At 40.9% G+C, this 23,245-nt stretch overlaps 1 protein-coding gene across 6 annotated transcripts in view; it reads right to left on the reverse strand.

Moving 5' to 3' along the window:
* Nucleotides 1-23,245, reverse strand: part of NDST2 (N-deacetylase and N-sulfotransferase 2) — a 138,291-nt gene that overhangs the window by 68,763 nt on the left and 46,283 nt on the right. For 5 of the 6 annotated variants that reach the window (XM_063337869.1, XM_063337864.1, XM_063337871.1 and 2 more), the window contains one exon: nucleotides 16,123-16,196. The exons of the other annotated variant lie outside the window; for it this stretch is intronic. The gene's annotated coding sequence lies outside the window, so the exon portion shown is untranslated. The remainder of the gene's footprint in view (nucleotides 1-16,122; nucleotides 16,197-23,245) is intronic. 6 annotated transcript variants of the gene reach the window in all.

Below are 23,245 nucleotides of genomic sequence, written 5' to 3' on the forward strand. Positions count from 1 at the left end.
AAGGCACAACACAATAAACATCTACGGAAAATGTAATATAATAATCTTCTGCAGAATTTTTTTCTTAAACAATGAGAGCTGCTGTCAATAAAGGAAGGACTTTGTATTTTGACGGACAGATGCTCTGATCCACTATGGGCAATGGGGAAGACATACCAGTAGCAGTTTCTTCTGCAGGAAAAACATGTTGTAAATTCTATCTCTGTAGCTAGTGATAAGAAGTCTTATGAAGTGTGCCACACAAATGCAGAACAAAGAGCTTATAGTTTACAGTTAAGAGACAACAAAAAGATCTATAGGCAAAGCTGCAACAGAAGATAAGACAACAGTTATCAACATACTGGTTTAACTTTTTTAAAATCAAGATTTTTTTGTAGGTATTTCGAACATTTATTGAGGTCTTCCTAAATATGAGGGTCAGAATGGGAGGATGGTACTTTGACAATTTATGAAGTACAGGATGGAAGCTGTTATCATTAACCTGAGATAAAATTAGCTACATACTGCCATAAAATGGAAGACATATTTTTTTTTTTGACAAGATCTTATGCTTGCTGCTATATAAGCAGATCTTTCACTTTAGGATCCCTTTCATTCCAAGAATCCATATCAGCGACGGAGATAGTGATCATGACTATGTCACCGCTGCCTCCCATTGTTGGTCCTGTGGCAAGTATGGGGAGACAGAAAAGAGAATTTTTGCTATGAGCCATGTGTTGTTTACCTGTACTGTGGGTGGCTGATGTCAGCCAGGAGCAGCTTTAAAAAACAAAAAAAAAAACCCCTAAAATACCACCAGCAAGAAAAGAAACACTCTAATCCTATGCTCTTAAGTTTTCACCTTTATAACTGTTTCAGCTTCAAAAGCAGACAGTGATCTTGCAGGTAGTTTGGTCCACCTCTTCTTGCTACTTTCTCACCCGAAATTACTTGGTACAATATCTTCTGGTCTCAGGGTGCATCAAGGGCTGGCTGCTCCAATAGGAGAGCAGGAGACCCCAGGGCACCTATGGGGCACAGTCCCACCATATCTGAACATGGTGGGCAGAGCTGTGTGCTGGTGGCAAGGTCCATTGACAGTCCCAAGCAAGGAGAGCAATGAAACAGGTCCAAGGACCACACAGGGGTCCAGTTAAGAGCAAAAGGAGACAAGGGACAAGACAAGACAGAAGACACACTATCCGCAACATAGGTTCACGGTCCATCCAGGAAGCAAGTACATCTACCACGCCACTCAGGACAGGACTGAAGGCCCAGGCCTGAGCTCGAGGGGAGTCCCTGGACACCTGGGGAAACAGTGCACAGGTACGGGTCCACAGTGAAGCTTCTCAGGGCATTGGTGCCCTCAGGGCTGATGCTCAGCCGGTTTCTGCAACCTCTGAGCGCAAGGAAGAGCTGTGCACATACAAAGGAGCAGACAGATGACGTTTCAAAGATGTGGTATCAAGCATGGTTTATATTCACACATTCTACTGTTCCCACAGGAATATACATAAAATTACAGATCTCCAAACGCATTTTTCTCTCTTGGGAATATACACAAAAATTACAGATATTCGAGAGCAGTTTTCCTACTAATTATGTAAACATATTCCCGTCAAACAGTGGGGGGGTGGGGGATACTTTTTTCCCCACTTCAGCTGCACTGGAGTGCTCTCCTGTAATTGCTCTTTCATCCCATACTGGCCTCTTCATACCAGTGCAATTTCCACTCAACTATATCTTAAAAGGTCTGAAGCAGCGTTGTGCCTCCAGCAATCACCAACCCAAGTGTTCTAAAACATTCTTGACAATACAGGCAATACCAGGGCATGCCCTTCTTCAACGCTCTGCTATTGTCTCTCACAGCTTCTTCAAGCAAAGGCCAGGGAAGGGGAGTCTCACCTGCAGGAGAAGGCAGTCCTGGAAGTTAGAAGGAAGAACAGTGAGGAGGTGTGACACAAGCAGGGAACAGCAAACCTAAACAGAAGATAAAATCTTCTGGACCAGTTCCTTCCACACAAGCGGTGCTGGGCTTGTCTACACCGATACTCTTCTTTAAAATTTCCTCTCTTCCACTGCTGCCAGTGCCCGCGGGGGCTGCAGCGTGAAGTGTTGCTCTGTACCAGTTTCCCAGGCGCAGCCATTACACCTCTACGCCGATTGGAACGGGAGATGCCCACTTCCCTCTTGCCTGGGATTTCCTTGCTTTAAAACACTTGACAAGCATGGTGCAAAATTTAAAACCATAAATACACGCTTCTCTGCACGTTGGAGGAAAAATCCGTGCCCAAGAGTTTCATTTCACACGTTCGATTAGGCCATGAAAAAAAGTATTATGGATGCGCAAAAATAACACCTTTCTGCGATTTGCTGGGTTTTGCCACATAAAACTGACACAATTATTACATTTTTTATTAAAAATCATACTGCTAAATTTTCTTTTTTTGTCAAACAGCTTAAAAATGTAAAAGTACACAAAGTTGTTATCAATGTTCGCCAACAGTTACAACACACTGACCTCTACCTTAACTCAACATGGCTCTGACTTCAAAGCCTGCTTAAAAATATTTAAATACCAACATTATTAAGCATAGCAGGCATGCTGAATACTCAAATGGAGCCAGCATGCTTTAAGCGAAACCCAGTCCCTGCATTTCCTCCCCCTTATTTCCCAGGCTCAGCTTACCTGTCCTCCAGAGCGGGACTTTCCTGTCACGCTGCTTCTGACAAGAGAGGGGTGGCGTTTTCCTGCTCTCTCATCCTTGGGCTACTGCTTTTTATTTCCCAATCTCTTCCCCTCTTTAACTAACTGCAATGGAGGCTAAGCACACGGCGTCTTTGTTTCGAGTCACAGGCTTGCGCCCTCACCCCAGTCGTTCTGCAGGCACCTTCGCGACTGCTGATGGGGGGAACCGAAGGCTGGTCTGAAATGGAAGCGTGGCTCTCCTGCTGCACACCTGGGGGAGGTGAAGGGAGACCCCCGCTACCACTGACTGAGCTGGCGGGAGCTCAGGGGGTTCACGCCTGACTGCACCTGCTCCTGCCATTTTAGAGATTTCTCAAGATAAGCAGCATACAAGGAATCTGCAAGCATTACCTACAGAAGGACAAAACAATACAGGGCTTTTTGCGATCGTTCACAAAATTAACCATGAACAGAGCTATTGTAAAAGGCTCTGTCTCATAAGATGACAGGCAAGTGGTGGAAAAGCCTGGACTGATAAAGCCCTTCAACGGAGAACTTCTGGGATCTTTTTCACTGTGTTCGTTAGTGATCATACATCTTGATTAACAGCGAAGCAAAAACACCACATCAAGCAAATTATCTGCCATCAGCAATGGTTATAAGGAAATGCTGAACCAATGTCAAAAAGAGTTTAACTGCTTAACTATCAAATGCTTAGCATAGAAAGTAAGGCAAAACTTTCAACATCGTTTCTCAATCATCACTCAAAGGCTGCCATTAGTAACATTTGGATCTCAAGAGCGTTCAGTAGTACGTATTGCTGGCATCTGCCAGCAAAAGAAATGTTTAGTAGCCTGAAAAATGTCCAAGGGGTAAAATTGCAACAGCTCATTTAAGGTGCAGCTATCAGGCTGCACAATCACGAACACAATCCCACAGGAACAATCTTCACAAGTCTTCACAAGAATGATTTTATTTTTATTTTTTATTTAAACTCCTGCCCTTTCTATTTCTTAGGGGTCCTGGGTGCAGTTATGATACACAGACTAGTACTGATCACTGTCTTTTATGTATCTTTTTCTTCCTGGTCCTTATTGCTGTGACCCAAACACTTTTCAGTCTCTCCTGAAAACCAGAGCATGGAGAGATAAGACTGCTCACTGAGACCCTTTATTACAGACTGCTGGACTCCCAGGCATAGTCTTTTAATCAAATTACTCTTAAGGCTTATGTCAAGTAGCAAATGCATCAAATTCTTGGCTCCAACAAAAACCAAACAACTCCCTCCAATCTAGAAGACATATACTTCACAGGGTAAAACTTTCACAATTGTCTTTTACCTAGAAGCCAGAGACCTTGCACTTCTAAGTAATAATTTGCTTTTCAAAGTAGTACCCTTGAACATGATTTTTGTAAGTGGGGAAGAAAAAGGAGGAATCTGGATATAAAGAGTCTGTGAGCACATGGGGAAATCTGTCTTCTGTGCTTACAAGTTAACCAGCACTTGGCACTAGTATTGCATTTTTCCACCACAAGTTATCTTCCCTGCCTCCAAAGTAATATATTTTAGTCCTATCTGCAAAAGGTACATAGGTAAATCGGAGTTTAGACTTCCTTAAGCTTATTCACCAGCAAAGGACTTCTATTTACAGTCACTTTCTCCTCTCCCCTCCCAAAGTAACTCTTAGCCTCTGAGTGAGGTCATTCTCCACTAGTTTGCAATTATCTGTGGTTACATTCTGGATGCTCACTGTGAAATCTCAGAGGAGCTGGGGGATAGACAGGGGGTAAAAGCTGCATGTAAGAGACCACTCCAGCACAAGTATCTCAGATCAATTACCAATATAGATCCATTGCATTAAAAGCCTCCTGTTTCTGAACCCTTCCTAAAAGCCCCCTTGAGCACACAGTCCTACTGTACGTAACGATGGGATAATAAATTAAAAATGGTAGGAGGGAAAAGAAGAAAGGAAGAATCCTAAACATAAGGAGTTTATCTAAGCAAAGGCAAACATGTTCGAAGAAACAATCACAAACACAGTAACAGCCACAGACTCAAGCTGGAATTCAGATACAGATTTCTGGTACCTGATCTACAAATCATTGAGAAGTGTTGGCTACTACAGTTAGTCTTAACATGCCAAAGCCTTCTACAGCAAAGCCTTCCATAGCATCACCGGAAAGCTTTGAGTACTAGCTCATCTTGCAGCTGGGAGACATATTTTCTTTTGAAACTTGGAAGACATATTTTGATGAGGAAGGATAAGGCAGGAAGGGACCCCAGGACTTGCATATAGGTTCAAGGGGTTTTTCTATCATTTTACTGCAGGGTACTCTTGAGAACTTTCTTAGATCAGCCCAGAGCTGAAATCGGTTTTCCCTTCTCTCTGACATGCTTCTATCCCCTCAACACGCTGTCAAAATTACTACTTTGGCAAGAAACTTTCAACGTATCACTATAGGGTTAACTTCCTTTTACCTTCTACTATCATACTTGAGTGCAGAGTGCTCTTCTTGGCTAAAAGCTCAAAGGGCATGAATAATGTAAGAGGACTCCACTGCAAGGACCATTAATGCCTCAGAAAGCCTTCACTGGATCTCTCACCAGTTCTCACTTGCTGCATCTTTCATTTCCTTTCAATGTTACACTACCAACGCCAAATCAAACTCAAAGCTCTCGCATCTAGCACCTCCCCACCAGCAATGCAGCCAACACACTATAGGGACTTAGGAATCAAAGGGTGGCCAGGAGGAGAGCGGTCCCTGCAGCCTCCTGGCTATGCCAACTAGCTCCTCCACCTCCTCAGCTTCTATAATTTTTGCCTTCAGCACTGAAATATTACATCCTTGGTTTAAGTAAAATCACTCCAACTGCCTTTGAGTTATATAAAGACCTAATAAATGCAAGAAATAGTTTTCATATTTGGAAAAAGTAAAATATTTTGCTCATAAGACTCTCATCACAGAATCTTCATGGTTGGAAAGGACCCTTTTTGCTTTCAAGGATGGCTGAAATCCAACTGAACTATTCACCTTGCAACATAACATGGACATCCACCTTACTAGATGGCCCATGTCATATTAAGCTTGGGGAAATTTGGCAATAAAACGAGTCGTGGTCACAAGAAAACCCAGTCAGGTGCATTCACAGAGGGAAATGGTGAGTCTGAATGTTTTCTGATGAGCCACAAACTTGATACATCACACATCATTCCAAATCAAATCAGGAAAACACAACCAGAATTACAGGAAATACTGGGATCTTGGGCAAATTGCCTTCAGTGTCTGCTCTCAGTTATGCTACCTGTAAAATACTATTGATAAACGTAACCATTAAATAAATGCAAAATACGATTAGTCCGATTCTTAAACAGAAAAAATTAGGCAGGGACTTGTTTGGTGTCATGTGTCAGATATCTGCTTCGCATTACATTGCAACTATAATACAACTGCCGAACGCTGGAGAGGCTGGAAAATAGGAGCTGGAAAAGCACATTACCGGCAAATAAATTTAATATAGAAAATCCTTAGATTTGCTTATGCACAATTATGATTTGTATCAGCTTTTCCTCCATACATAAACTGAAGGAACAAAATACATAAAAACAAATTGTGAGGACTTAAGGAGGAATGTCTTAACCCAGAGTTATGAACCAAGCACTGCATGCAGAAAAAAAGTCCTCTGCACCTCAGTTTTCAGTTAGTTTGGCCAAGCCTACGTGACAGGAGTGATGCTGCAAGTAGGCACCAAAGAATAATTGAAGGGAAAGATGTGAAATCACAAGTTTTTCCCGTGGTTATAAAACAGTATTAAAAGCAAATGAAATAGGAGAGGCTTGAAGAGCACTAAAGATTCTAAGACTGGCTGGAAAGAATTACTTAAAAGTAGTTTGAAGCTGTGGTTTGAAATATTTAATATCTATGGAGGCATCTGTTCCAAACTTCGGAGGGTTAACTCAAAACTTCTGCAAGCTATATAAACTGAGTTCTGTTTTAGAAACCAACAGACAACTGTTTTGTACTAAACACTAAAAACTGTAATACAAGACATCCGTTGGAGTTACAGAATGTCCTGTAGCTCTTTGAAATGTATAAATTTGCTTTGGTCATTATGGTCATACCTAGTATGTTTTCCCAATATCACAGATGATTGTGTGAAGGGCTTTGAAATGAAAGATACCATGTAAGTGCAAAACATTTTTGCAATACACTAAACTTAATTTGGACATGCTATAGTAGGATGGCTCCTTTACTGAGACGTCTGCTAGGAAACTGATTTGGCCAAATCACAGTGAGTGATAATGAGTGCTGTTTAATCAAGACAGTATTAACATAAATTTTAACTTGTGTCAAGTAGCATAATGGTAAATTGCTGAATGTTAAATAGATGTGGAATTTTACACTCTGGTCTTTCAATAAACAAGTTCTTGAGTAAACTAAAATGTACAGTTTCTTCAATGTGCAGTCAAAAAGAGCTAGATACGACCAGAAAGAGTTGAAGTCAAGCAATGCAATACTTGAAATCATAAACTTCTTTTTCAATTTTAAAAAGCTTCAGTACTTGAATGCTCTTCATCTTTGAGCTAAATACAAGATCTTTAACAAGAAAAGTCCATCCAGATATGCTTATAATTCGAAAGTAATATGAGGTATTTTAATTAATTTCTGGCTTTTGTACACATATGACATTTCTGACTTGGGTGCTTAATCCTGAACAGCTTTTTACATTTTGTATGGATAAGTGTCAGTGGATTTCTGGCCTTAGCCCTGTAAAAATGGCTATAAACAACATGTCTTTCCATGATAACTCCAAATTATGTGGTTTCATCCATCAGCCATTGATTTTGCCAGTCAACACACGCACTTACTATTTGTCACAGAGAAATGTACAACTTCTGGCACCCTGATTCAAAACTACTAGGAACTAAAATACTGATGGTGAAGAGCCACCACACTCTGACATCAAGCAGAAGCCTTTACTGCAAAAGCGTAACACAGTGACAGATACTGCTTTAGATATTCGTTCTTAAAGGAAGGGAGATTCCCAAATCCAATATTAATAATATGATTGACCTGTCTGAGGCAAAATAAAGCAGTTGACAAAACAAAGCAATTGCATTAGGCTTGCATTAGGCACCCACATAAGAAGAGACTGCTTTCTTAACTACAGATGAAAAAAGTCAACCCTAGCAAGGTATCAATATCAAACCATATGCTTCTGTTCTCAACCACCTTTAAATGATAATAAGAAGGGACTGATTATGGAAATATTTCAAATATAGAAAGTTTCTTAGTCCTGCAGGCAGCAGATGTTGAGACTGGCATATGTACTTCAGTTTGAAGGGAACTGTCTTGCTACCTATAGGAGGTACCATGCACAAGAGGTGACTTAACATTTACTTCCTATTTCAGTGGAGTGGTTAAATGCAACACTTCCCCACAATGCTAGGATGAAGGCTGTGACAGAAGAATAGGTTTCTTAATGTGACATGCAGGCGAAAAGTCTTTATGAGCAGGTGGACAGAAGAACGTACACCTGGTTTCATTCTGTGCATGAACACACGCATGAAGTGGACACGGGTCCTGCATGATTACAGAAGAACATGCAAAGGGCTAAAATGATCGTTGCTACTGTTCCAGTCCCAGGCCTTTCATGTGCAGAGCTCAGAAAGAGCCATGACTTTCAACACAATCATTTTATTAACACTAAACCCCACAATTAAGCAGGACTCGTTCCTTCCACTGTCACTTCATAATCACACTGACTCTGACGAGAGTCACACTCTCCCCATCCTATTCCTTCCACTCTTGACCTGTGCAAGCTGAAATCTCAATAGGGGACAAGAAGGCCAAGCTTTTCCACAGGTCTAATTCTCAAAGCAACAGCCACCTTGAGAGGGGAAAAAAAAGAAAGTGTGCTGTTGCTGTGGAAACAGAGCACAAAAATACGCTATTAGATCAAGTAGCTCTCGGAGGACCAAGCACACTGCTGAACAGTTACTGGAACTTCACTGGCAAGCAGGAAGGGTTCGGACAGGGAACAGAGTCAGCCTAGATGTCTCCACCATCTCCCAGATTTCAGAGGACCCGGGACAGGTTTACAAAAGTGAGTCCCTCACTACACTTGGTGCAGAAAGGTATCTTTTACGTGAAAACAATTACTATTACATGAAGGCCTGGAATAGGGAAGAGGATAAATTGCACAGCTTGCTTAAATTCTTGATAGATGTATTAATACAGAATCCAGGACGTGGTATTTAACAGCAGACTGCGGAAATGCCTGGGCCTGCCCCAAGAGTTTACAGGCCAAATTCATAAGCAATGCTGGTGAATGGTAAAGAAGAAAACTAACCTACATCCTAGTAGAGTTCTTTTGTTCCTTGCTCCCTAAGAGGTGAAAAAAATTAAATAGAATGTGATATTAACCTGATGATTAACACAAAAAATGTCCGAATTAAGACCACATGGGCAAACTCAGTATCAGACTACTCTAACTTCTGAGTGACTTGACTTTAAAATCATCCTTGTGCATAAATTTACAGTTTTGTTTCTCTCTCCATTCCCTTTGAGATCCTCTAACTGTGTAAGCTGTTCGTACCCTGAACTAGATAAACTGTATGAGACTAATACAAATCAGTCAGAGAGAACACTGGAGTCAAAAACAGCGTTAATGAGAACACCACGTACACAAAAGTCAGCTCCAGGTTTTCAGGAAGAAAGGAATTGCCAAGCGTCAACATTAGAACTCCTTGTAATACCAAAGATCAGGTGAAACCAGCAACCAGTAGCTATTTGATACTCTAAAACACTGATTTTGCTAGGACGTTTTAAACATCAGACAGAGATGGCAGGGGAATCCAACAGATTAGAAATTTGTTTAGTTTATCAGTGCTACAATGCTATCAGGCATTAATTCCCCCAACTCTGAATCTTCTACCCTTCCTTCTCATCCCTGCAAAACATCTCATATTAAAAGAAACTAGACATGGGCAAGCTAGAAGAATGATTTATTTTACAAGGGTGTTGTGAAGCTTAATTCATGTTTGTAAAGCCCTTTGTATTGTGCCTTTCATCTACTGTGGGAACCTCACAGTATTATCAATAAGGTCTTTTCTACAGTAGAAAGGCTTTGCTAAAATGGCTATACTAGCAAATCTGCCTAGTCGAGATGTGGTTTACACAGGCAAAAACGTTATTTTGCCAGAACAGCTAACAGTAGTTCCCTGAAAAAACATGCTATACTGGCAGAAGCTCAATTTTGGTGGTATCTAACTGAATATAGCATAGAATATTGTACGTCAACTAAGAGTGATTTCTACAGAATCTTAACAAAACACACTTACACTGGCAAAACCTTGAAAGGCAGCTCTGACCAACATATTTTGGAGACTGCAAATGAAGGATGTGTATCTACTACTTTCACACACCAAGCCTCTCCGTTCATTTATTCATGCGAATGAGCTAGAAGCAACAGAGCCCTCTGTAAAGAGATCCCTTTAGCAGCAAACGCATTTGACTTTAGTATTTTATACAAAATAATTGTTGGGTTATTTTTTTCCTTTAAGTAGCAAGAAGATAATAAAGACAGTTAAGATAAAGCCTTCGTCAGATATATTCTGCCAAATAGAAAAAACCAGAATACTAACAGCACTACATGGAATGCCTAGAAACTTATGCAACTGCAAAGAACACAGCCTGTGGTACAAGAAACTAGTTCATGTGACAGTCATTTTAAACTGTGCTGTTATTTTCTACTCAAGACCCCAGTTTTCCCACACAAGTTTAAAACAACATTAAATATCCAATTGTAATTTGTCTCCTAACAAAGGCTGAGAGGCGCCATCATGCCAGGTTCCCCAAACGACTACTAGCCATTTTTTTCTAGTTGTGTTTAGCCTTATCCTGAGTTGCTTAGGGTGGCAGCCTGCAGCTACCAGCAGTAGTGCGTTTACATTTTGCCCTTCAACCTTTCCGCATCTTACTAGAAGCCTGTAGCAAATTTTATCACCTCAGGGCTTGCTTACACAGGGAAAGGAAACTCATCTGTCTCACATCTCTGGCAGGCTTTTCTCCAACAGATACCTGTATTTATTTTAGAAGAGTGTCTCCATAACCATCTGCAGGAGCACATGATTTTTTAATATCCACAGCACCAAAGCTGTGCAGTACAGAGTAACACTTTGGCAGAGCCATATTTCAAATCTGTGGTGGGTTATAAACTGGCTAAACATTTTCCCACAAACCGACTCAGATCAGACATGCTTGAATCTGGAACGGAGCTCAAAATCAAAGGACAGGAATTGCCATAGTTAGGGGAAATAAGCTACTTAACAATATGGAAAATTTATTTTCCATATGAAAGATGGTTTCATTACCAAAATTTAAACAGGTGTATTCAATTGCTTTCGACTGAAAAGTAAAGTTAAATCCACTTTAAAGGAAAACTAAACATGAAACTCAATCTTCTCTGCCATTGAGACAAATTAGAAAAAACCTAGCTACTGTAAATTAATCATTAACCTATAATTTACTGACATAGCACTATAGAACACACAGACTGCATACCAGGACTACTTGATGTACTGTTTTGTAGCACTTAAGAATTATTTATGCGACCTCTGAAATGATAAGCATAATAATAGGCAGTAATTTATAATTGCTACGTGTTCTCTCAGTCACTGATGTACCTGTCTATATAGCATGAAGAACAGCAGTAACCTAAAAACCAGACTTGACAGTTCTGGACTAGGTTTAAAAAGAACAAGGTTCAAATGAGAGCCAAAACACAAGAAATCTTTTTGCCTACTGGCTAAGCTATAGACCAAAGCTATAGCACCAAAAGGCTGGGCTTTCTTGCTTCCAGTTAAGAAGCACTTTCTTGGCATGAGAGTGTTAAAAAATGCTGGATCATGTTTCCTTTTTCCACTAGCATGTATTTTGCATGTAAGCAGCTGTTCCTAATCAATAAGAGTTAGATATTAACACTTCATACAACATGAAAATTTATGTCATGGCCTTCTTTCAAAAACTATAAAGACATTTTTCCCACTAGCTCTGTGCCATAGGCCAGACAGCACTCAATTTGCTGAATCCACAGCATAGCAATCATGAACCCCTCCATCCTCCATTGGTATCACCAGAAGGTTTGCATGAAGATCAAGGACAGAATATGGTTGTTAGACAGTACCTACATTTCTAGCTGGAAAAGTTCATTCTTGCCTTTGGGATACTCAGCAGCAAAATTTAAGATTAACCATCTTTAAAGGCAAGGCTATCTTGCCCCATTGTTTCTTCCCATTCCATTCACTTCTCTTTTTTAGCTCCTTGACGTCCCTTCTTAACTGTCATCTGTCTTTAGCCTCTGATCACACTGACTGATCCCTCGGTTTCTTCCCAGGAAGAGAGCTCACAGGCAATTTGCAGGGTTCGGTGCATAATCTTTTTGTGTGCCCTGGGTCCTGCCAACACAAAACTGCTCCCTTGCTGAGCACGTCCTGGCAGTGAAGTTTAGCTAAAGCATTTGGAGCAAACGTCTAGGAGAAAAATATGTGGAGGCTGAGGCCAGGCTTCCCAGTGGAAGGTCACTTACTCTGAAACATCCTTCCATCACTGACAAAGATATCCCACATTTATCATTCTAAAGTTCAAGTACATTTCAAGGCCAACTTTGTTTCTGTTAAGCAAAGATGGAAGAAAAGGCATACACTCAAGCTGAGGCTTTTTTCCTCTTAGTTTTCTGGAATTTATAACTGTTCCAAACTTTCTGCAGGGGTAGGAATAAAATGTTAAGCGTAGAAACAACCATTACTCAGCAGGATCAGCTGCTACACTGAAGCACAAAGGCGCAACCACAAAAAAAAAATGCACAGTTAAATGATGAGGAGCTCACTTCTACTCAGAGACAGCTGAAGCACTCTGAACAGTATGGGAAGAATAAGGCTACACGTTTTCAGCAAACTCACACAAATAAGCCCAAGCTGTTGCTTTTGACCTTTGATGCCCTTCATGATTTGTATCCTGAACCAATCAGATCAGGAAAAAGTCCAGGACAGGTTAAAGATTTAGCCAGAAAAGAGCATTTACATCTCAATGATGAACTTCCTAGTTCTAACAGAATGGAGGTTCACTGACTTTCAGAGCATGCTAGGGCTTATGTACTCAAAATTTCTGGGGATGATGGGAGGAAGGAGAAATACTGAGGAACAAAATATTTAGGTTTTTGATGTGTAGGTTTTGGAGCTCTCAAATCATCTGTACAGATGAAGTTTAGAATTAGACCTAACTACACCTAAAGACATGTATTGTAAAGGAGCAACACAATTTGAAGAATTGAAGCTGTAATAATTTTGCACAAAGGGCTGCAGTACAATCAAAATCCAGAATTTCTTGCATATTACATATCATTTAAAAAGTGAACCCTAAGTACACAAAAATTTTTGCAGTAAAAAAGGCAAACAGAAAAAGCAGAACTCGGGGAAATCAATCATCCTGTCTATGAATCCATTTGTGCACACTATTTCTTTGAACGTAAAACACAGGCTTCAAATACAGCTGTACCTATTTCAAAATTCGCATCTTCATCACCTAACTATAAAAGCAGCATAACAGTCTCTGCTTACACACAAGGTATCTGTGACAAACCATCAGTCCTAATTGAGGAAAATACATTATAGACACAATGTTTGGATAATTAACTGCCTTTTGGCCTCCAAGAAACAGCACTGAAATTCCAAATTGTCCTCATTTTAACATATGTCTGTATTTTAACATAATGAACGTACTTGGATGCAGTTTTATCACTTCCTTCACAAAGGAAAAGAGCAGTCACTTTTCAGCTGAATATGGGTCTGAAAAATGTTACCTTAAGACTGAACACGCAAGACACTTTAAATGCAGGTGTTTCCTCCACCAAAATGTTAACACTTTTAACACTGCTTTTCTGCAAACATTTTATTTATAAACAATTCTTTTTCTTGACAGAGCTGTAAAGCAAACAGCTGAAGATCAAAATTGCACGATGCATGTTGAATTTCTCCCCACTTTCCAGAGGATGTGTCAGAGCTGGTGTCTTGCACAGAAGTACAGCAGAGTACCTCTAAACCAGCAGACAGATCCACTATACGAAAATCTGTAATGTGATCTTATAATAGCTGATCCTGAATTTGAAAAGGTGAAGGAGAACAATCAACGCTGGATAAGTTTCATATAATCATCTGAATGGCTCTATTGTCTCTTTCGTCATGCTAAAGTTTGCTTTGTTGTTGTTTTCATCTTTCCTTTTAAAATAGCCTCCTGCAGCTCTAAGCTAAGGATCTTCCTGGAGCTTCTATGCGACAGCTGCAGTATCTTAGCCATCTGTTTAATTTATATTTGCTAATGCAGCTCCTGCTGTTTTCAACTGACAGCTTTTTTCTCTCTTATTACCCCCACACGGGAAATCATTGCACTTGCCAAAGTTTCTCTGTAGTCTCAGATGTCAAATCAAGTCTGGTGACAAAAGGTGATGAATGAGGCTCCTATGCACCTCCCTTTTGTTTTGTTAAAATTATGAAAATCTGTAAGGGGTTTTTATGTTATTTCTTTAAAGAACAATTATAAACAAAAAGAAAGGAAGGAGTACAGAAACAAAGAGGGAGATAATAAAGGGAAATCATACCCCGTCCCTCTCAACATGGCACTTCTGTGGGAAGGTTGAGGCTGGAGGATCTCCAAGATACTCTCAAAAAGCAGAATATCCATTCCATATCCCTTCACTAACGCCATGATTCAACCTCTTCAGTCATCTATGCCCACCTACCAAGCTCAGGGTTTGGCTGACTACTGGCTTTCCCTTGCAACCAACATGCCTCCTAACTTTTCTGGAGTGCTCTGGATCGCAGAAGTATTCACAATTCAATGGGAAGTGATGGAGCCGCAAGGTCCATGTGCCAAAATGCCAGTAGTTAGTGCCATCCCGTAAAGCCTCCTGCAAGAAGGTGCAGGCCCTGCAATCTGTGCTATTAAGAGACATGATAAAAACACAAACTGGTTCCTGAGACAACAGTCAGCCTTATACAGCAAGCACAGATGTCACTGTCCCTGTAACTCCCCTTACAGCATGATAACAAGAAGATTTAAAGAGTCTATCCCTGCTGAAAGGCAACATCAGCTTTAACACAAAACTTCGAAACTTAACTTAGATACCCCCGTCCTTCTTAAAACCGTATCAACCGAATCACAGTGAGATCTGCAATATCTGTCCCAGGCGATGCAACACTCCTATGTTATAAGGACCACATTTCAGTGACTAGCCCCAGCCCAGAAACAGGTAGACACATCAAACACAAAGAGCTGCACACAAACCAAACCCAGAAGCATGATCACCCTTCCATTCTAAATACCCCCTTTCAAAACAACTTTATCAACTGGAGAGGCATGCAGAAACATGAAATAGGCACTTCCCAAAGGGCTAGAAGATGCATGCTTTCTGGTGCCAGAGAGAGCCCAGCACAGCAGCTGATAAGCAGCTAGCAGGGATGCACGTTTGAGGGAATACTTGGGAGACAAATCATAATCTCTTATTACCACAGTTCCCAAAAGATGATGATGAGAAATTAACTCTATTGTTCTGACACTCTAGAGTTGGCTCCAGCTCCTAAACATCAAAGCGACCCATAGGATGGAACTTGTGACAACTCCCTATCTTGTGCACAATCATCCCACCAAGCTCTGGAGGATAAAGTCACTTGAAGCAAAACGAACATTTTTGCTTTTGAAAGTACAGCAAACTAGTGCCAAAAATAACTACTTGTGCACTCTGGAGAAGGTTACTGCTTCATCTTCATATCCCCGCTCCTTGAATAATTGAGGTACAAAAAGTTGATCTTTGAAGAGCATATTGGACAAAACAAAAAAGCTAAAAAGAATAACCTAGAATACCCTTAGATCTAATACACTAATAGCTACACCATACATGAGGACATTACATCCTGTCCTAGCCAGGAGATTTTGTCCAAGAGCCAGACAAGTCACCTCTTAATTTTCACTCTCCATCTCAGTCTTTCTGTCCACAAATATATGTTCATGTTGACGTACTTAACTATAGTACTATTATACGGTGCTATAGGCTAAAAACCCAACACAGATTCTAACACTTTTATAGCTCAGTGCTAATACCAAGGGGGCGGAGGAAATCACCTCAAGGAGTACACAGGCCTGAAAACCTCAAGAGTTACTACTCAGCTTCAGTTGATTACTTGTACTTCATGGCATTTCATAAGTAACACAATCAAGAAAGCATAAAGTATTAAAATATAATAATGTAGATATAGATTAATGTCCCAAGTCACCACAGATTTGTTTCTTATGACTTTCATCAACATATTGAAACAAAGGCCCACAAAACATGACTCCCAGTGTTTCTGTCTACCATGCTACCCAGGCCAAAATTATCCTTTATATCAATTCTTCCTTACCTCAAGAAGCGTTTGTGCAGCCTGAGAAAGAGCTGTGTTGTACCAGATGCAGACTGAGTGAAAACACCATGAACCTGGGGAGAGAAAAGTTTTGTATAAATACATGTACCTGACAGTGTAAGGCAGTAATGCTTTCCAAACTGCAAACGTTCTCCAGCCAGGGTGTCTGATTCACTTCAGTACCTGAACCACTGCAAGTTTTCAGCTCAGGAAATTAAAGTAGTGGTGATTTTAGTGATTCCTTCAGCCAGGAACGGGAATAACTGAACTGATTAGAAGTTACCCAAAGTTGCAAATAGAATAAAAAGATTAAAGAAGAACTGCCAAGTTAGGCATACTGGTCTTATCTTTTTCAGCCAGATTTTTTTGTTTTCCTCCATCCTCCTGGGTAAATAAGAATTATCGAGTGTTACTTTGACTAGCCTCTGGTCAAAAGCTTCTGAAGGAAAGAGGAGGCTCAGCCATGTGCTGTTGCTCAGTCAGTTACGCATTATTGTACCTGTTAAGCAGAAAGGCTAAACCAAGGACCAGGAAGTCCACAGGATTCCAGCTGAAAGGAGCAAACCAGTGCACAGCAAGGTGCTCTTTGAGGTGAGCAAAGATGCCTTGCACAACACGACAGGACATTACTGAAGACACGGCATAACTAATGTTGCAAAACCAGATGCAGGAAACAAACACCTCAGTGTAAGATGGCAACAGATTTTACAACTAACAAACTGGGTTAATTTCTTCTCTGTAGACTACCACAGCCCAAGGACAGAAGAACACTTTTCTACCCCTTAGCGGCAAATGCCAAGTAAGCGTCAGCATTCTTTCCTGTGTGAGGTTACATTATGGTAAGTAGTGTCTCCACACGCACCTCCTTTTTGGACACCTTTTCACAATTTGACAACTTAATATGTAAGGGGGAAAAACTTGACACTTTTTACCATAAGAAAATTTGCTTGCTTTTTTTTTTTTTTAATAAAATACCTCTACTATACAACTTCTTAGCGTGTGCAAACCACACAGGCCAACAGGCTTTCCTGGAACCGGAAAATAAAAAAGCACCTTTGCTGTTCATACTACAGAGATAAAAGATACCTCAATCTGAGTACGTTTGTTTTAGGAAGAAAGCCATTATTCAAGGGTAGATGGATTTAGCAGCAGAGTCAGGTACAGGATTATCTGCCCTCTCAATCTTTTCCATAAATGTTCTGAACATTGAGCATCCCAGGAGAAAACATCTGAACTAAACACTTTATTCTTAGCTTGATCAGACAGCACTTGATACAGCCTTCAACCAAGCATCAACAAATGAAGTCAGCTTTCCATTGCCCAGGATAAGGGGGGATGGGAATAGCCAGACAAGGGGAAAATGCCGAGCACAGAAACCCTGCTGCACAGAGGCAAAAGCCCAGCATGTCTGCATGGTGCTTTGCAGTTCTCCATGTTCTGGGAATACTCTTAGCTGGAGTACAGAGGCAGCCCCATAAGAAACTCCATCTGACAAATCTCTCAAAGCAGAAGGGATCACAGTAGGTGTAATATGTTACTCTTTCACCAGTTACCCCTCCTGACCTGCTGCTATCATCAGCTCCATGGCTCTAAGTCTTGCAGAGCTAGAGCTTCAGCCCAAATCTGCAAGTTGTGGATCCCAGCTGGTTCCTGAATGCTCCTCCAGCTCCTCCAAAGCTGGCTTCCCAGCGCCCCAACTTCCAGGAGTACAAAGCAGAGACATCAGCAATGGCTCTGAACAAAGCTGGCAAAGGCTCAGCAGGTGAATTAGCTCGGGGTCTGAACTATGCAAAAACCTATGTACTACTTTCAGGTCTGAGCCTGGGATTTCTGTATGGATAACTTGTTACCTGAATAATCTACTCATAGAAAAGAAAACATTATCTGTAAAAATTAAACAGAAGAAAGGCCAATTTTAGTGCCTACACCGTAATTCAGAGGTCAAAAATTAACCTATCCTACTTACAAATGCTATTTGCAACATCCCCCACACAGGGTTTGAAATCCTGTCCTCTGAAGTTTTGCCTGTGTGTATTCCTCTTCACTTCACAGCATCCTCATGCATTCCCCAAGAGCCACTTCTGCAAAAAGTATAAAGACGATACTCTCCAGGAAATCAGACTTGACTCTCTAGGCTGTCCAACATACGCAAGTAATATACTTAGTTAGACAAGACTGTCCATACGTACACAGCACTTCAAAACCAAACCGTTACTGACCACAATACTCACCACCCTCAACCTTAACTCTGAGCTCCAACAAATAGGCCATAGCCTGCCCCAAAAAGGCTAATGCTAGTTTACTTTAAGCACAGAGGCAACAGCTTTCAACAAATTTCAAAGAATTTAAAAGTTTTACCTTCCAGAAAACCAAGGTTTGTTGTTCATCTGCACTTTAGGTGCCTAGATTTAAAATGAAAAGGCAAGTACAGCTGCTCACAGCTGATAAGGCCTCCTGCTACTGGCATCTATTTATATCCATGATCCAGAGTAACAAACCCACGTACTTTAAACAACTGAAGCAACTGATAGATAAAATATGGAAATGGGAAGATGGAACTAGAAGGCATCTCCTATGCTATATAAATCCCTTCCACATAAATCAAGAAAAAGCACATTCGGGTGAAGGTAATAAAAGATCCATACTGTCTCTGATGATCAACTGCCAAAGCAGAGAATCTCAAAAACAATTTCCAAGTCAGTACATGATGGCGACTCCTGACAGCATCTTGTTGGCTCCCATCTGAACACTGGGGCCAGCACCTCTGCCAAGCCAGTTATGTCTTTTGACTGGCGTCACCAACACGCTGTGTTGTGTACAGGCAACTTCTGCCGCTCAGGAGCAGAGGCATCGCAGAATGACGTATGGGAGCGTGGATTTAGTGTTTGGTTTAACCTCATGCAACGCCTGATTTGTGGGTTTACAAGGCATAGATGGAAAGACAAGCTGAAGTCTCAGGAAATAAAGAAGTAGTCGGTCCTATGGGTCCTAGGCCTAAGAGAGAGAGCAAATATGAAAGAAGACAACGGAGGAGGATGGAACACAAGTATGCTTCCACCTATGGCCATGATAGCTTGGCCCAGAGCTGGTATTACTCCTACAGACAATACTAAGTCCAACTGAGTCTGAAAACCCCTGCATAAGAGGACATCACAACTCATACATACACAGTTATTATGCTGCATTGAGATATTGCTTATAGGAGAAGAAACTGCGGTTTGTCCTGTACTCATCTGCAACATATTGCTCAGTGGGTTATCCAAAGACATATTACAGAGGAGGGTTAAGAGCTTCAGGGTACAGTTCCACAAGGAGCATAAACCAATATGTTAGCGGCTACCAGCAAAAAAACCGGACCCACATCCCTCGCTATTCACAGCACACTGATCCAAATAACTAATCCACCAAAAAATTATTATCAGTGGGTCAGATTTACGAGCTGATCGAATGCACCCTGCAGCTGCTTGATTGCAGGAACTGAAGCAAGACAGAAATGCCACGACTGTGGCAGATGAGATCAACACTGACCTTTCCGGGAGAAGCACGGTCTGAGATCACCTTTCACAGAACAGTTATCTGTATTGTACAGGCTAGAGAGGAAGGCAGGGGATATAGAGGCTGGCTAGAGAATGGCCTGGTCCATTAGACCACGTTTTTGTGTGTGTGTGTGTGTGTGTGAAGTTCTAAATCTCAATAATCACTATGCAACTGAGACACTGGTTATTTCCATCTAGGCTTTTAAACTGTAAAATGTTAACAAACTTTGCATATATTCTAGGATTCAAAACCCCACACAAGAGTGAAATGCAAGCAGCATTTTCAAAAGCTCTCCCTAGTGTGCCCTCCTGTTTATTCTATGGTGTCTCTCTGCTGCAAAAAATTTTAACTTTTATTTAAAACAGAAGCAACTGCCACTCTCAAATATCCCTTCCCCTGCTTCTCTTTTTCCTCTACTGATAGAATAAAAATCCAGTATCACAGCTGGGGAAGAGCAATACAGAGCCAACAAAAGATAATCAGACCGGGTTGGGAGGGATGTATTGGTATAGAGCGCTACAGCTCTGGAACAGGACAAAAGGAGAGGATTTCACAGGGACAAATCTGAAATAGCCAGCAGCTGGCCTTGAGGCATACACCACACAAATCCATCCAACTACAAGGGACATCCCTCATGTTGCACCCAACTTTGACTCCGTCCCACACTAGTTCGTTATTCCTAGTCTTTATAGTAAAACTGACATCAAACACCTATTCAGAAATTGAAGGTTAGAGGGAACGGTATTTAAATTAGAGATTAATCCCACTTTTTCTCATGCCTCCTGCACTATATTTTATTTCACAATATTTCCATTTTGATTCCATGTTCCAAATTCGGGTTATGGCAAAACAACAGGAACTTCAGTTGCTATGCCTAATGTAAAATAAAATAAAGTCTCAGCTCTGAGAATCCAACGCTCTACATCTATAGATAACGCAAGCACCTACTATGTGCATGATGTTTAGGCACAAAAAATCAGACAGACAATCAGTCTCAGAGGCTGACCAAGGTAATTTTAAGTATACAGCATGCCAGATGCAACAGAGTGACTTGGACAGGGATTACAGGCAAAAGCTAACGCACGGTACCTGAAATTGTCACATTTTTTCCAGTCAAATCCTCACAAGTATTTGGCAATTATTCAAATCTCCCCATCCCCCATGAGCAGTAATACTGCACATCTGAGTCTTCTAACTAGCAGCCACACGGTTTATGGAGCAGCCGCTCTGCCAGGTGAGGGAAAATGATTGCCTGTTGTGCTGACCTAGCACAGAAACATATTTTGTCTTAGCTGGAAATTGTTCTTACACAACCAGTGCTTTCAATACACTAGAAAATAGCTTAGATACCTGATATCATAGATTTTAATATACTGACTGTGGATATGGCCATCAAAATCCCCACTGCCTCTCATTCCTCACACACTTAATACGTTGATTTAATTATACGCCTGTAATTCAGTTTACATTTTACAGGAGGCAAAAGGTAAGAGAGATTCCAGTAAATGACACTTGAGATAAGAGAATGAGCAACTGGAGAGCATGATGCTCATTCTTTGCATATAGACCAGCCTATAATAAAGGGCTTAAAAATTCACTTGACCAGAGCAGGTAGGAAGCCTTGGCAAAAGCTAAACTAAAATTAATTTTCCAAAGTACAAATCAGTGAAGAGCTGTCTTCGTAAATCCATAGACAGACAGCCTCAGTCTGCTGCTGTGCTCGAGGCTTTTTCCCCAGCTGCAGTGAACAAACCTTTGCCGGTCCTCACTGACTGGGGCACCAGGCAGCAGGGACAGGAGCAGAGATGAAGCAAACCAGTTCCATCAGCTCCATCCTGCACCACCTGGGAAAGCTCTGAACGGAAACCCAGGCACTGATCCCAGAGGAAAAGGTGAAGTAAAACATCTAGCAAACAGAAGGAGGTTTAGAGATGGATCTTCCTCCAGCTGCCTGGAAGTAAAGAGCAGCCAGGAGGCTTTAGGGCCAGATAAGAAAATGACAAGCTCTGGCTACAGTTCAAATGTGAAAGGAGGAGGGTAAAATGATGGTAGCAGAAGAAAAGTAGAGCAGGGAAAGACTACAGGGAGGAACCAGCACATTTATGGAAGAGGTAAGCTGTAAAAAGAAAGGACCAGACAGACAGAAGTCCCATGTAACACTGAGAAAATACGGAAAACAATTTAGATACCCTAATAGACACACTAAGGGACAACTTGAATGAAATAGGAATAAAAGACAAAACCGAGGGATTACAAATCATAATCAAATGAAGAAAAGTCAAATTATCCAGCATATTTTCTAGTCTTAGTGCAACAATTAATTAGATCAATATTCTTCTGCAGAATTAGTAACTTCTCTATGTGATCAAGCACTCTTTGTCAAAGATAGACAAGACAGACAACAAGAAAGTTAGAATAATACATTTGACAGATCTATTTTACTTCCCTTCAAACCAGCTGTAGCATTAATTAAGATGTCATTTAAATATATTAAACAAGAAAGTTAGCTAGCAATGTGTTCCATGGGCTTAATCAGCAATACAGAATTACTCCATTCCTGTATGCCACAGCAGGCACATTAGTTAAGGTGCTCTTCAGCCCCCCTAGTTGCTGGATACAGTATCATTATCTGCTGATGTTCCTCATGCTGTCAATTTTTGTCCAAAAATACCATTTACGCATAACATTACTTCCTAGGCTCAAAGATACCAGGCAGAGGGGCACGACAGACTGCCCGCATCCAAGGTCTCCTATGCTATTTGACAGACGCCTCAGGATCGGCGATGCTTTATCGCCACAGAGGCTGTGGAAGCCTGAACAAATTCACTGATGGGAAATCACTGAGTGTGATGGCAGGGGACAATGCTGCCACTCTGGAATTCCTTCATTTTGCTCCATTTTTAAACCCAACTTATTTTTGAGGCTTAGGGAAGATGTTTCAGAAAGACCACAGATTCAGAAAGCTTGTATTTGAATAAATAGTTGAAGTTGACATTAAATCACATAACATTTGGGTGTTTGCATTTTGCTTTTAGTGTTTGTACTTCGTACAAGATAAAGAACAGGTCTCAGGTGTGGCAGGCTACTGCAGAATTCAGAAAGAGTGAACTCAAGAAACAAAGAAAGAACGAATATGAGAACTAGACTCTACAATCAAAACCTAAGGGAAAGGGCAAAATCTTCAGGATTTCCATAGCTGGGGAATTCACGGCATTTTGCCTTTCTAGAAAAATAAAAACAGTAGTATACTAATAAACCATGTCAGCAGCAGTCAACCTTCAGAATAGCAGAAAAAACACTGTAAGAGAACAGTATGTACCAGGAAGGATCACTGGATTATAGAAGCCACCACCGAAGCACCAATTTCTGAAGCCAGGAGGTATTTCTAGGCATAATAAGGAAAAAAAAGTCAGCTTTGGTGGTTGATAGTACTGAACACAGTATATTCATTAAAATCTTGGAACTCATTAAACATCTGAGTGACACTTTATAGAGGAGCAGTTACAAAATTGGTATTTTGCAACTCTGAATCTAAAATGAGTGGGACATTAAAAAATTTTCCAAGAATAATTTAACCAAAGACCAG

The sequence above is a fragment of the Chroicocephalus ridibundus genome, chromosome 6, assembly GCF_963924245.1.
Source record: "Chroicocephalus ridibundus chromosome 6, bChrRid1.1, whole genome shotgun sequence".
In the NCBI taxonomy this organism is placed as follows: Eukaryota; Metazoa; Chordata; class Aves; order Charadriiformes; family Laridae; genus Chroicocephalus; species Chroicocephalus ridibundus.